Genomic DNA, 13,279 nt, shown 5'->3' on the forward strand with positions numbered 1-13,279 from the left:
GACGTTCAGCTCCCAGGAATCATTGCAGAGCCAGGAAGTGACGACGGGCCGCGGCCGAGGAAGGAGGAAGAAGGAAGTAAGGTAAGTATTTTTTCTTCGCTACGAGGTAAGTAAAAAAAAAAAAAATATGCGATTATCCATTTCTTTTTCAGGTGACCCGGAGCGAGAAGATGGAGGTAAGTATAAAAATAGGGTGGAACTCCACTTTAATTCCTGACACTAATTAGAGATGAGGAATTTACTTGAAACATCTTCTTCATAAATTAGAAGATTCACATAAGATTACACATAAGAATAACTCATCTCTAGAATAAGAAAAGGTGCACTGCGCTATGAGTATATTGTGATAATAAATATATACTGTAAATAGTGTGAAAAAACCTAAATGCTGCTGTTCAAAAAATTATAATAAATTTTTAGGTATGTGATTACTAGTACACAGCGCAAAAAGGTCGTGATTAGATAATACACATCAAAGGTAAACATATAAGATGTAACACACACAGGTGAAAAAGGAGTAAAAAATACAATGGTGAAGATTACAATCAATCAACCATATATAGTGAAACACTTAATCATAAATAATTCCACGTGAAAGTCCAAAAGTATCAATAAACATAAAGTGCATTCAGCGAGTGACCAGTGCAAAATAATAGTAGTCCAAATATACTAATAAATATAAAGTGCATTCAGCAAGCGGCCAGTGAAAATAGTCCAAATATTAAAGTGCCAAAAATTCTGTGCAAAACCGTGCCAAGAATCCAGTGCAGTGTAGGTGCAGACCTTTGGGGTTCCACTTACCGGACAAAATTGACCCCTATACCATACAGCATAGAAGGTCAGAATAGCTTGTGTCCTAGTAAGGAACCAGATGAAATCCCTGGAGGTCTAGTGGATAATACTCCCAGCAGATAGCAGCATGATATAGAATCAAAAATGGAGAAATGCACAATAGTGTAAATCCGTTTTTCAGTTTAATGAATAAAAAATCAAGGTTACACTCACATTTGTGCAGACGATACAGGCTTTTGGTTAAAATCAATGTTAGATTCTGTCTAGCTTCCTGACTTCCTGGATGTGCTGTTCGCTCACCAAGGCCCGCCAAGCCTCGTCCTGAGCTTGGCTAGGCACACAGTTAACCCTTTATTGCCCCTGATGTTAACCCCTTCTCAGTCAGTGTCATTAGCACAGTGACAGTGCATATTTTTAGCAATGATCACTTTATTAGTGTCACTGGCTTTCCAAAAAGTGTCAAGTGTCAGTTAGTATCCAATTTGTCAACCGGCATATAGCAGTCCTGCTATAAGTCACTGATCGCTGCCATTACATGTAAAACAATAAATAAATAAAAATATACCAAAGTTTGTATAACTTTTGCACAAACCAGTCAATATACGCTTATTAGGATTCTTGTTACCAAAAATATGTAGAAGAATATATATTGACCTAAATTTGTGAAGAAATTAGATTTTTTCATTTTTTTTTTTTGGATATGTTTTATACTAGAAAGCACAAAATATTGTTTTTTTTCTTCTAAATCGTCTGTGTTTTTTTTTTTTATTTAGAATACCAAAAAAGAAAAACCGCAGAGGTTAGCAAATACTACCAAAAGAAAGGATATACATTTTTTTTTTTTTCCAAAAAAATTTTTATTTAGAAATTGTCAGAAAGTATACAGAACATACAATCTCTTCGTACAAGAAACAATAATTTGTCAACAACTTTAACTCTAACTAGCATGGTTTCCATGAGAAAGACAACATGTCATGCAAAGAAAAGCAGTATATCATGAATATTGCTTATCGAGCTGAAACAAAGTAGGTAACAATAATATTCTGCCCTCCATAACTCTTTAAGCCTTCAAAACGGTGGATCATGAAATCATTCTTTCAAGGGCTGATTTCTCGTTCAGTTTTTAAACAAAACAAAACAAAAAGGGCGAGTAGAGGCATTCGGTATCACGTCCAAGCGAAGTTGTTGTGGGGGTGAATTGTCCATTAGGCGTATATAAGTGACGTACTTATTCTAAACAGAGATTCCTGATGGAATTGGGCGTGTGGGGTTTGGAAAGGTTAGAGTCGTAAAAAAAAAAAAAAAATTATTAATATGATCACATGAGAGAAAGTATGTTCCCATAGGGAGTTGGAGTCCCCTATGATCAGGGTCCAACTTCCCACTAGAAATGGGAAGTGTTGTGTGAATTGGTGAGGAGAGGGGGAAGAGGAATGGGGGGGGGGAGGAGGGGTGGGTAGAAGAGGATGGGGGAGTAATTGGGTAGGGTAAAGGGGGAGGGAGGGAAGGCATCGGCGGTCCCTGCCTCCGAACCAAAGCGGTCGATAATTCTGAGGATGACCAAATCAAGCAACTGGTGATTATCAAGGTTGGTAAATTATCAACTGAAGACGGATCCGAGATCCACTCCCACTACTTCCCTTGTGTAGGGGCGGGAGGGATCCACGGACCCGGGTCCAGCCGGACAAAAAGGGTTGGCAATATGTTTTCCTAAGAAACCTAAGGAGATGTAGAGCAATCTTGAAGGGTTAACAGCAGGAGAATCATGAATTATTATTCATAGGCTAGGTCGGTAGTCCATGTATGTTGGAAGAAGAAGCTTGAGAATAAGACCCACGGAACAAGGTCCAGGGAGCCCACATTTTAGCATATGAATCTGTTCTATCACGGGCAATAGCTATCAACTCTTCTAATTTAGCAATTTTATCCATTCTATTTAGCCATTCCTGTTTTGTAGGCAGATTGGTTGATTTCCAATGGGGCGGGATACATGCTTTGGCTGCATTAAGCAGATGAGGTATGAGGGATTTGCAGTATCTATGAGGGGGGGTTTTGGTAAAGTGTAGTAGAAACTGGGCTGGTGAGAAGGTGATATCTATATGCAGATCTTTAGTGATTGTGTCACGAATTGAGTTCCAGAAAGGACGGATCTTTGGACAGGTCCAAAAGATATGGAGGAGGGTTCCCGTGTCGGAGTGACACCTCCAGCATGTGTCTGGGATGTCAGGATTAAATTTGTGGAGGAGCGCTGGGGTTCGGTACCACCTAGTTAATAGTTTGTAGCAGTTCTCCTGTGTGGAAACATTAAGGGAAGCTTTATGTGTGATCTGAGACATGTTTTCCCATTCTTTATCAGAGAAGGAGATGTTGAGATCTGTTTCCCATCTTGGTTTTGCTTTGTTGATATTACCTTGTGGATCTGTAATCAGGAGATTATATGTGATAGAAATGAGATGGCGCTTGGGTGAATTGTGTAGACATAACTTTTCAAATGTAGAAAGGTCTCTCGACAGCTCTCCAGAGTGGTTATGTGAGTTAAGGAAGTGTCTGATTTGAAAATAAGACCAACTGGGGATGGGGGCGGATAATGCATTAGATTTAATTTGAGCGTGGTCCAAAAGTGTTCCTTTCTCGAAGAAGTGAAAAGCAGCAATGTGTTCATCTTGCCATATATTACTTAAAAAGGAAGGAGACATCCCAGGGAGGAAGTCCGGGTTTTGTTTGATCGGAGTTAAAGGACCAGGAGCCGAAGAGATCGCTGTTAGCTTACAAGCGTCCCTGAAGGAAGATAGAGTTGCATGTATGAGGGGGTGTTTTTTTAGTGATATGGGGGCGTGATCTTTTGCAGACCAGAGAATAGTACAAAGGGGTAGAGTACAAAAGGATTTTTCTAAAACTACCCAGTCTTTGTTGGGTTCGTGTAGGAACCAGTCTAGTACTCTTGTCATATGACAGGCCCAATGATATTTCTGGAGGTCCGGAAGACCTATACCACCCTCTGCTTTCGATTTAGACAGAAGAGCGAAAGAAAGCCTGGGATTTTTCTGAAACCACAGGAATTTAGTGCAGAGGGTTTTGAATGAATTAAAAAAAGTTTTGGGAATTTTAATTGGGATGGCTTGGAGAAGGAAGAGTAAACGCGGGAGAATATTCATCTTAATGATGGCAGCACGACCAAACCAAGAAAAATGCGGTTTGGACCATCTTTTAACATCATCTCTAATCGTTTGCAGTACTGGGAGAAAATTTGTGGGGAAGAGGTCAGTCAAATTGTTAGTAAGGTGGATACCAAGATATTTGATTGAAGAATGTGTCCATTGGAAGGGGAAGTTGGATTTACATTGGTCTACCAGGTTTTTGGGTAAGGATATGTTGAGGGCATTCGATTTCGAGAAGTTGATTTTAAAATTAGAAATTTTTTGGAAGAGTTTGAATTCCTGCAGGAGGGATGGGATGGATATAAGAGGATTACTAAGAAATAAGAGAATGTCATCGGCGAAAGCCGCTATTTTATATGTGCGATGTGAAACAGTTATTCCTGATATGTTTGGGTTTAACGCAAGGGATCGTAAAAAGGGTTCCAGGGTTAAAACAAATAGGATCGGGGACAAGGGGCATCCCTGTCTCGTCCCGTTTCCAATGGAGAAGGCGCTCGACAGGCTCCCATTGACCCTCACACAGGCCGAGGGTGTAGAGTACAAGGCAAGTATGAGGGTGAGCAAGCGGTCAGGAATGCCTATATGTTTTAAAACACCTGCCATATAATTCCAGTCGAGCCTGTCGAACGCCTTCTCGGCATCGAGAGAGAGCATGAAACACTTTAACTTGTTTGAAGTTATCCAATGGTGGATATTGATGGCTTTAATTGTGTTATCACGAGCCTCACGTCCAGGGACAAAGCCCACCTGGTCTTTATCTATCAACTGGGGGATTAGGGGGAGAAGTCTGTTTGCTATGATTTTGGCAAAGAGTTTTATGTCGACATTTAGTAAAGAGATAGGCCTGTAATTGGACACACAGGATGGGTCTTTGTTTTCTTTGGGTATCACGGAGATGTGAGCATCTAATAGTCTATTGTGAGGATAAGGGGGAGAGGCCAGTGCGTTAAACGCTTTCAACAGTGGTGCGGAAAGTAAGGTTGCGAAAGTCTTATAATAAGGGGCCGTGAATCCATCCGGGCCTGGGCTCTTGCCCGCTTTAAGTTGGGAGATTGCTAGCTTGAGTTCTTCTTCCGATAGGGGGTTTTCTAAATCACTAGTTTGTGAGGAATTAAGGGTTTTAGGGCACGCATTCTGGAGGAAGTCATGAATGAGGGAATTTTGTGTCTGCTCGGGGATTGCGCGTTCTAGGTTGTATAATTGGGCGTAATACTTCTCAAACTGGTAAGCAATGTCAGGAGTTTTTACGTAAGTATTTCCATGTTTGTCTCTAATTGAATGAATAGAAGTCTTGGCTTTTTTCTCTTGAAGGGCTTTGGCCAGGAATTTGCTACTTTTATTCCCGAATTCTTAAAAGAGTTTCTGTTGAAGAATGAATTTGCGTTTAACTTTAATATGTAATTCATCAAGTAGCAGCTGTCTATTGTGGACGAGTTCTAGATACGTGTGCTGGGCTTTAGTGCTTTTATGTGCTTTTTCTAATTCCCGGATTTTGTCGATTAGGGATCGGGTGTGGGCTTCGAGGGCTTTCTTTTTTGACGATTTAAGAGAGATAAGTGAGCCTCTCATGACACATTTGTGCGCCTCCCAGATAGTTATGGGGGATACATCATCGTCATTGTTAACCGAGAAATATTCAGTAAGTTTGTGTCTTATGTATTGGATGTCTGGTTCGTGGGTAAGAAGTGAGGAATCCAATCTCCAGAATTTGTTATGTGAAAAATCTTTGGGGATTGATATTGTCAGGGATACGGGGTGGTGGTCTGAAATCAACATTGGCTCAATTGTTGGCTTCCTGATCAGGGGTAGGTCTTTTTGAGAGAGGAAAATATAATCTAGTCTAGAATATTTTTGGTGAGGCGGGGAGAAGAAAGTGAAATCTTTGGCCGAGGGATTCAGCGTTCTCCAGGTGTCATGGAGAAGTAGATCATGGAGGGACTGTCTAATCTGTTTAAGAGCCTTGTATGGGAGAGATGTTGTTCCGGAAGACGAGTCTAAGATTGAATCTAATGCCACATTAAAGTCTCCACCTAGTATCGGGATTCCCTGCTGGAAGCCTGCTAGTAAGGTTGATATTTTCCTGAAAAACGGAACTTGTGCCGAGTTGGGACTGTAAATGTTTGCTAATGTGAACGGTTTTTGCGAAATGGTGCCCTTTAGGAGGATATATCTACCGTCAGGATCAACAATAGAATCAGTGCATTTCCAGTCTAGGTTTTTGGACAGGAGAACTGCTACACCTTTAGTCTTACCTAGTGGGTTGGTAGCCAGGTAGGATGTGGGAAAACGGAGGTTGCCAAGTTTTGGAGTGTTTTGTGCGTGGAAGTGCGTTTCTTGGAGGAATATGATATCAGCTTTTAGCTTGTGCATTATGTCTAGTACTTGGCTGTGCTTCTCTGGTTTATTTAAACCCTTGACATTCAAAGATATGATCTTGAGTGGAGAAGATTTGGGGGAATCTGAAGAGGACGTCATCACCAAAAAGTTGCTGGTCCCTCAAAATGGGGGACGTAAATGTGGTGGTTGTGAGAATATAACCAAGTTAGCACAGGAGGCAGAGACCACCGGGAATGGAGAGGATTAAGGGGTACGACAAGGTTGGGGAGATGTAGGAGGGGGCAGTAAGAAAAAGGAGGGGTAAGGTAAGGGTAAGTAAGAAGGATTAAAGACCGAAAAATAGGGTATGAAAACGATTCACACCCTAACTGGATTTACAATTGTCGGAAGAGTTGACAGGAAGAGCGTCGAATACACTCAACCTATCCTGTGGGGTAAGTGGTAAGTATCAGAACGAGATAACAAATATATTTAGAGGTACTGCCGGCCGGCATGTGGAGGGTGATTGTGGTGGGGTTAAGTGCCCCTCCAATCGTGACAATTAGAATGAGAGGATTAGATGATTGGGGAGATAGTCAGGGAGCATAGGTGATGTATGTGGTTGTGAGGTAGGCTAGGGATATTGATCTACGGCTAAGGAGTATTGGAAGAGTATATCCTTTCTTAATGGAATATTTGGGCTATGGTTTAGAAGCGAAGAGCAACAGAGGTTTCCGGGGGATGAGGTATATTAGGTATGAGAAAAGGGCGGTGAATATTGAACATACAATATAAATGTAAAAGTAAAAAGGTACGTTGTTTAGGGATAGATTGGTATTGGGGTAGTGGAAAGCAGGGGCGGAGGGTACGTATTAAATATTATGCATACGTAGATAATGCTTTGGTCGGGCTGACCGGATCATCCCCATAAGAATTGAAAGGGGTCTAGAGATCTGAGAATAAGTCCAAGCTATATTTTGGAGTCATCACACTGTATCAATCTGGATTGGGGTAATAATTTTGCTTGTTTCTTAATTGGAATGTTGTGTATAGAAGATCTCAGTCTTAAAGTCAATCTTCCCTGTCCTCCCTCACCCTCCCCCCCCCTGTCTCCTCCCATAATAAGATTGATTCCAACCATGGGAGAATAAGGTACAGATAGATCCGGGCAGCCCGCCAGATTTTGTAAAGGCATTAGAGGATATACCCAATACTTTTTATGTTGGTATCAAGGGAGAGGAAAATAAAAAAAGAAAAGTCCAAGTGTCCCTGGTTTCTCAGTCAAAGTAGTTGATGCGAAACTACTCTGAGGGAGGGTTGCATATGTGGTGCTAGGTACATTACCCAACCAGGTGAGAAACGAGTCTTGTCATCGGGGGGACGAACAGTGGAGAGGTTTAGTTCGGTTCATCAGCAAGTTCTTCACCTGTGACCAGGGATGCAGAAGTCCGGAAGTCTGTGAGCTTGGAAAGGGTGATGTATTCTAGCGCATGGGAAGACATCAATGTAGATCAGAGTCTGTGGAAAAAGAACATAAGGGGGCAGGTGGAGGAATGTCTTGTGGGGGGGATACAGTGAGACAGCGAAAAAGTAAGAGAAAAGGGGGAGAGGGGTTGCAGAAATATATTGAGCACTTAAAGAGGGTAGAACTTGAGATATCATTCTTGTCTCGGACGCCGGTGAACCGGGGAAGCGGTTGGACTTTGTCTATCTTGCATCGTGCTTCGGGTGGGTAGTGCAGGTCCAGGAGAAGCGGATCTTGGGCGCCTTATATGGAACTCATCTCTCTCCGGAATTGCGTCGGTGGAGTTGGTTCTACGGAGGGACCGAGAGTTGAGCGGCCTGTACCAATCTGGAAGCTCTATATAAGGTATGTTAAGCGTATTGCAGAAGTTGTGCAATTCTTCTGGGATCTTCAGATTGGCTGTGCGTCCGTTCGCCGAGGCAGACAGGCAGAACGGGAATTTCCACCGATACTGGATGTTTCTTGCTCGTAATAAATCAAGTAGGGGTCTCATGTCCCGTCTGCGTTGCAGAGTTATTGGGGACAGGTCTTGGAAGATCTTAATATCAGATCCCTGATACAGGAGGGTGTGACGGTCTCTTGTCCTCCTTAAGATGTCTTCCTTCAATTTAAAGTTGACTAAACAACAGACAATATCCCTAGGGGGGTCAGTGTCTCTCGGTTTAGGCCTGAGGGCCCTGTGAAGGCGTTCAACCTCGATTGGGGCTTCAGGTGGCCTGCCTAATGCATCATTAAAAATGGCAATGGTAGCTTTTGTCACCTGAGCTTGTTCCACCGACTCCGGGATGCCTCTCACGCGCAGGTTATGGCGACGGCCTCTATTATCCAAATCTTCGAGTTGCCTTTGCATATCCCTGAATTGCGAGTCATGGGACTGTATTGAGTGGGATAAGGTTTGGATAGAGTCTTCCTGGGAGAATACTTTGTCTTCTACTTCAGTAACTCTGGTGTTGATAGAGTTAAAGTCCCTCCTAAGATCAGCTATAGCCATAGCCCAAGAGGCCTTTAGCTCATCTGCAATGGAGCGCATTTCAGGGAAGGTAACTGGCCTCAAATGTGTGGGATTTTGTGGTGGGGCGAGCGTGTCCATAGCCGAGTTCGGGTCACCTTGCTGCATGGTGCTCGGTTGGTCAGTCATAGACTGCGGGGCGGAGGTACCTCGGAGCACTTCCGAGTAGGCCTTGGTCTGAGCCGGGGCCTCGCGTACCTGCTGAGGCTGCCGAAAGAGTTCCGGAATGCTGCGGGTGCTGCCGGAGCCCTTACCGCGGGGTGAGCGCGATCTGGAGGGTGAGGAGTGGGTGCTAGCTCTCCCCGTCATCTTTGCTAGGCTGTCGATGGAGGGGAAAGGCTAAAGATCAGCTTTAGTCTCACACGCCGGCCGGGAGCTGAGAGATCAAGCGGCCATCCACGTTCCGCGCCAAGCCACGCCCCCATACATTCTATTTGGGTACAGTGTTGCACGACCGCGCCATTGTCAGTTAAAGAAACGCTAAAAATGCCCTGGTCAGGAGGGGGGGGGGGGTAAACCCTCCGTAGGTCAAGTAGCTAGATCAACTCTGGTCCGGGATATAAAAACAAAGTTCTAGAAACATAACATTCTAATTTGAGTTTTACAGGATATGTGTGGATTTATTACTTATTGAATATTTATATTCCTATACCTCTCACTTTTTTCTGTTACAGGTGTGGCATTCGGCACAACTACAGAGCCCACAAGCACATCTCCCATAACCACAGAAAATTCCACCGCACCTACAGAAGAATCGAAGGCAACTATAGAAAACACTGCTACAACAATAGGAGATCCTATCACCACTACAGACAATTTTACAACACCTATAGTAGAATCTACTACAACTATAGAAAACACTTCTACATCAACAGGAGATCCTATCACCACTACAGAAAATGTCACCATACCTATAGTAGAATCTACTACAACTATAGAAAACACCTCTACATCAACAGGAGATCCTATCACCACTACTGAAAAATCTAACACAATTACAGAAAACATTACCACACCAACAGGTAGGTAGAAGGAATCTCACCTGGATGTCCTAATCAAGCACAATATTTAATTAAACACGTTAATGAAAAAAAAAATGGCTGAAATCAGAGCTGCAATTACAAGATTAGCAATGCTGCCGCATGTTATAGCTTCACACAGACATCACCTTGTATAAGAGCAGTGTGAGTAAGAAACTTACAAAGCATTTGCTGAGCTTTCAGCAAAATTTGTTAAAGCTTTTAAAGCACCCTTCAGCTCCAGTTTGTAAATGGTAAACACGGGTTTTAATAGGAGTGCTGATTGGCACTTAAAATATGCTGCTAGAAGGCTTCAGTACTGCTTAAAGCCTTTTGAAAGCATGCAAAAGCCTGCTAGCAGCTTTTTTAAGGTTCCGTTCACATATATGTGAATTAAATGCATTTTGAACCGCATCCGATTCGCATGACATGTGAATCAAACTGAATTTCTATGGAGCCGGGAATGCCGGGAATGTAACTGTCACATTGGTTGCGCTCTCAACCAACTGTCAAACCATCAAATGGCTGGTGTCATAACTCATTACATGTGCAGCACCGTGGCAGTTAAAGATCAAACAGAGGCCAAGATGGCAGCCTCCTTTTCTGAAAATGATAGGAGGGTTTAGTTCTAAATTAAGGGCAAAGGCATATCTACAAAATACTTGATTAATGTGCCAAAAAGTGAGAACCTCGCAGATACCGTACACCTCAGGAGAAAGGATAGTATTAAAAAAAAAAAAAACTTTCATGTTATATGTGCATCTGCAAGCAAATTATAGACCGGGAGACAATATCTTTCCTGGCCCTATGCTGCCTGACAAAAAAGCCATTTAATATTTACTTGTCATGTTGCCTATGCTACTGTGCTCCTCTGTATTCATTAGATACCACTGGCTGAAGATTCTTCTACATCCAGAACACTTCAGGGTATTTCAGATGCCTGGTCCTCCAATGCACACTGTGATTCTTCCTGCAGGCCATTGCTGGAAGATGGAACCATGGAGTGAAATAGGGGACCGGCCACCTGAAATATTCTGAAATGTACTGAATGCAGTAAAATATTTAGCCAGTAGTATATTTTAAATACAGAGGAGCACAGTGATGAGGGTAGCACGACAGGTAAGTATTAAACATGTCTAAGCAGCATGACTTTTATTTTTGGCCCATTGCATTAAAAGAGAACTTTATTATGCCTCATGGGTAGTGTTGAGCGAACACGGACTGTATTATTCGTGTTCGTACCGAATAATTGGATTTTTGTTACCCGAACACGAACACGGACACTTTACTGTATATTCGGGTAAAAATCCGTGTTCGGTCGTTTTATTTCCGGGTTTTGCATGCTTTGGCGCTCTTTTCATGGCGGGTTTTCAACAGCCAATCAACAATCGTTTAACTGGTGTGCCTTAAGCCATCCCAGCCATGCCTGCAAATGTCTCAGTAGCTGTGATTGGCCGTCTGAAGCATGTGACCAAGTCTTTATAAGTTCGAGGCAGCCGCAGCGGCGTCATTATGCTGCTTAGATCAGGGACAGAGCACACATCAACGTGCTGGCTGCTGATTAGGGAAAGATAGGCAGGAAAAAACCATTTGTGTCCGGATAGAATTGAGGGACAGGTCGGAGTGTTTAGGCAGGGCGAGTTGTAGGCATTTTAGGGATAGAGTCTGCTGAATTATAGGGTCAGTGTCTTCTGCAAACTACAATCGATATTGCTGTGTGGGGGGTGGGGTCTGCACTCAATCCTGATCTACGATCTCTTCTCAATCCTGTTAGGGAGAGGCTGCTGCTGAATTTTAGGGTCAGAGTGTTCTACAAACTACAATCGATATTGCTGTGTGGGGTGGGGTCTGCACTTAGTTCTCCTGATCTACGATCTCTTCTCAATCCTGTTAGGGACAGAGTCTGCTGAATTTTAGGGAAACTGTGTTCTACAAACTACAATCGATATTGCTGTGTGGTGTGGGATAGGAGATAGGCAGGTGTCAGTGATCCACATCCATTTTTCTGTGTGTGGGCTGCAGTGAACACAATCTTTTTGGGGTGCAGTGAACACAATCCTTTTGGAGTGCAGTGAACAAAATCTTTGTGGGGTGCAGTGAACAAAACCTTTGTGGGGGTACAGTGAACACAATCTTTGTGGGGTGCAGTGAAGACAATCCTTGTGGGGTGCAGTGAAGACAATCCTTGTGGGGTGCAGTGAACAAAATCTTTGGGGGGTACAGTGAACACAATCTTTGTGGGGTGCAGAGAAGACAATCCTTGTGGGGTGCAGTGAACAAAATCTTTTGGGGGGTACAGTGAACACAATCTTTGTGGGGTGCAGTGAACAAAACCTTTGTGGGGTACAGTGAACACAATCTTTGTGGGGTGCAGTGAAGACAATCCTTTTGGAGTGCAGTGAACACAATCTTTGTGGGGTACAGTGAACACAATCTTTGTGGGGTGCAGTGAACAAAACCTTTGTGGGGTACAGTGAACACAATCTTTGTGGGGTACAGTGAACACAATCTTTGTGGGGTGCAGTGAACAAAATCTTTTGGGGGGTACAGTGAACACAATCTTTGTGGGGTGCAGTGAACAAAACCTTTGTGGGGTACAGTGAACACAATCTTTGTGGGGTGCAGTGAAGACAATCCTTTTGGAGTGCAGTGAACACAATCTTTGTGGGGTACAGTGAACACAATCTTTGTGGGGTGCAGTGAACAAAACCTTTGTGGGGTACAGTGAACACAATCTTTGTGGGGTACAGTGAACACAATCTTTGTGGGGTGCAGTGAACAAAACCTTTGTGGGGTACAGTGAACACAATCTTTGTGGGGTGCAGTGAACACAATCTTTGTGGGGTGCAGTGAACAAAACCTTTGTGGGGTGCAGTGAACACAACCTTTGTGGGGTACAGTGAACACAATCTTTGTGAGGTGCAGTGAAGACAATCCTTGTGGGGTGCAGTGAAGACAATCCTTGTGGGGTGCAGTGAACAAAATCTTTGGGGGGTACAGTGAACACAATTTTTGTGGGGTGCAGTGAACAAAACCTTTGTGGGGTACAGTGAACACAATCTTTGTGGGGTGCAGTGAACAAAACCTTTGTGGGGTACAGTGAACACAATCTTTGTGGGGTGCAGTGAAGACAATCCTTTTGGAGTGCAGTGAACAAAATCTTTGTGGGGTACAGTGAACACAATCTTTGTGGGGTGCAGTGAAGACAATCCTTGTGGGGTGCAGTGAAGACAATCCTTGTGGGGTGCAGTGAAGACAATCCTTGTGGGGTGCAGTGAACAAAATCTTTGGGGGGTACAGTGAACACAATCTTTGTGGGGTGCAGTGAACAAAACCTTTGTGGGGTACAGTGAACACAATCTTTGTGGGGTGCAGTGAACAAAACCTTTGTGGGGTACAGTGAACACAATCTTTGTGAGGTGCAGTGAAGACAATCCTTGTGGGGTGCAGTGAAGACAAT

This window comes from Pelophylax lessonae (genome assembly GCF_965119305.1).
Source record: "Pelophylax lessonae genome assembly, chromosome: 4".
Lineage (NCBI taxonomy): Eukaryota > Metazoa > Chordata > Amphibia > Anura > Ranidae > Pelophylax > Pelophylax lessonae.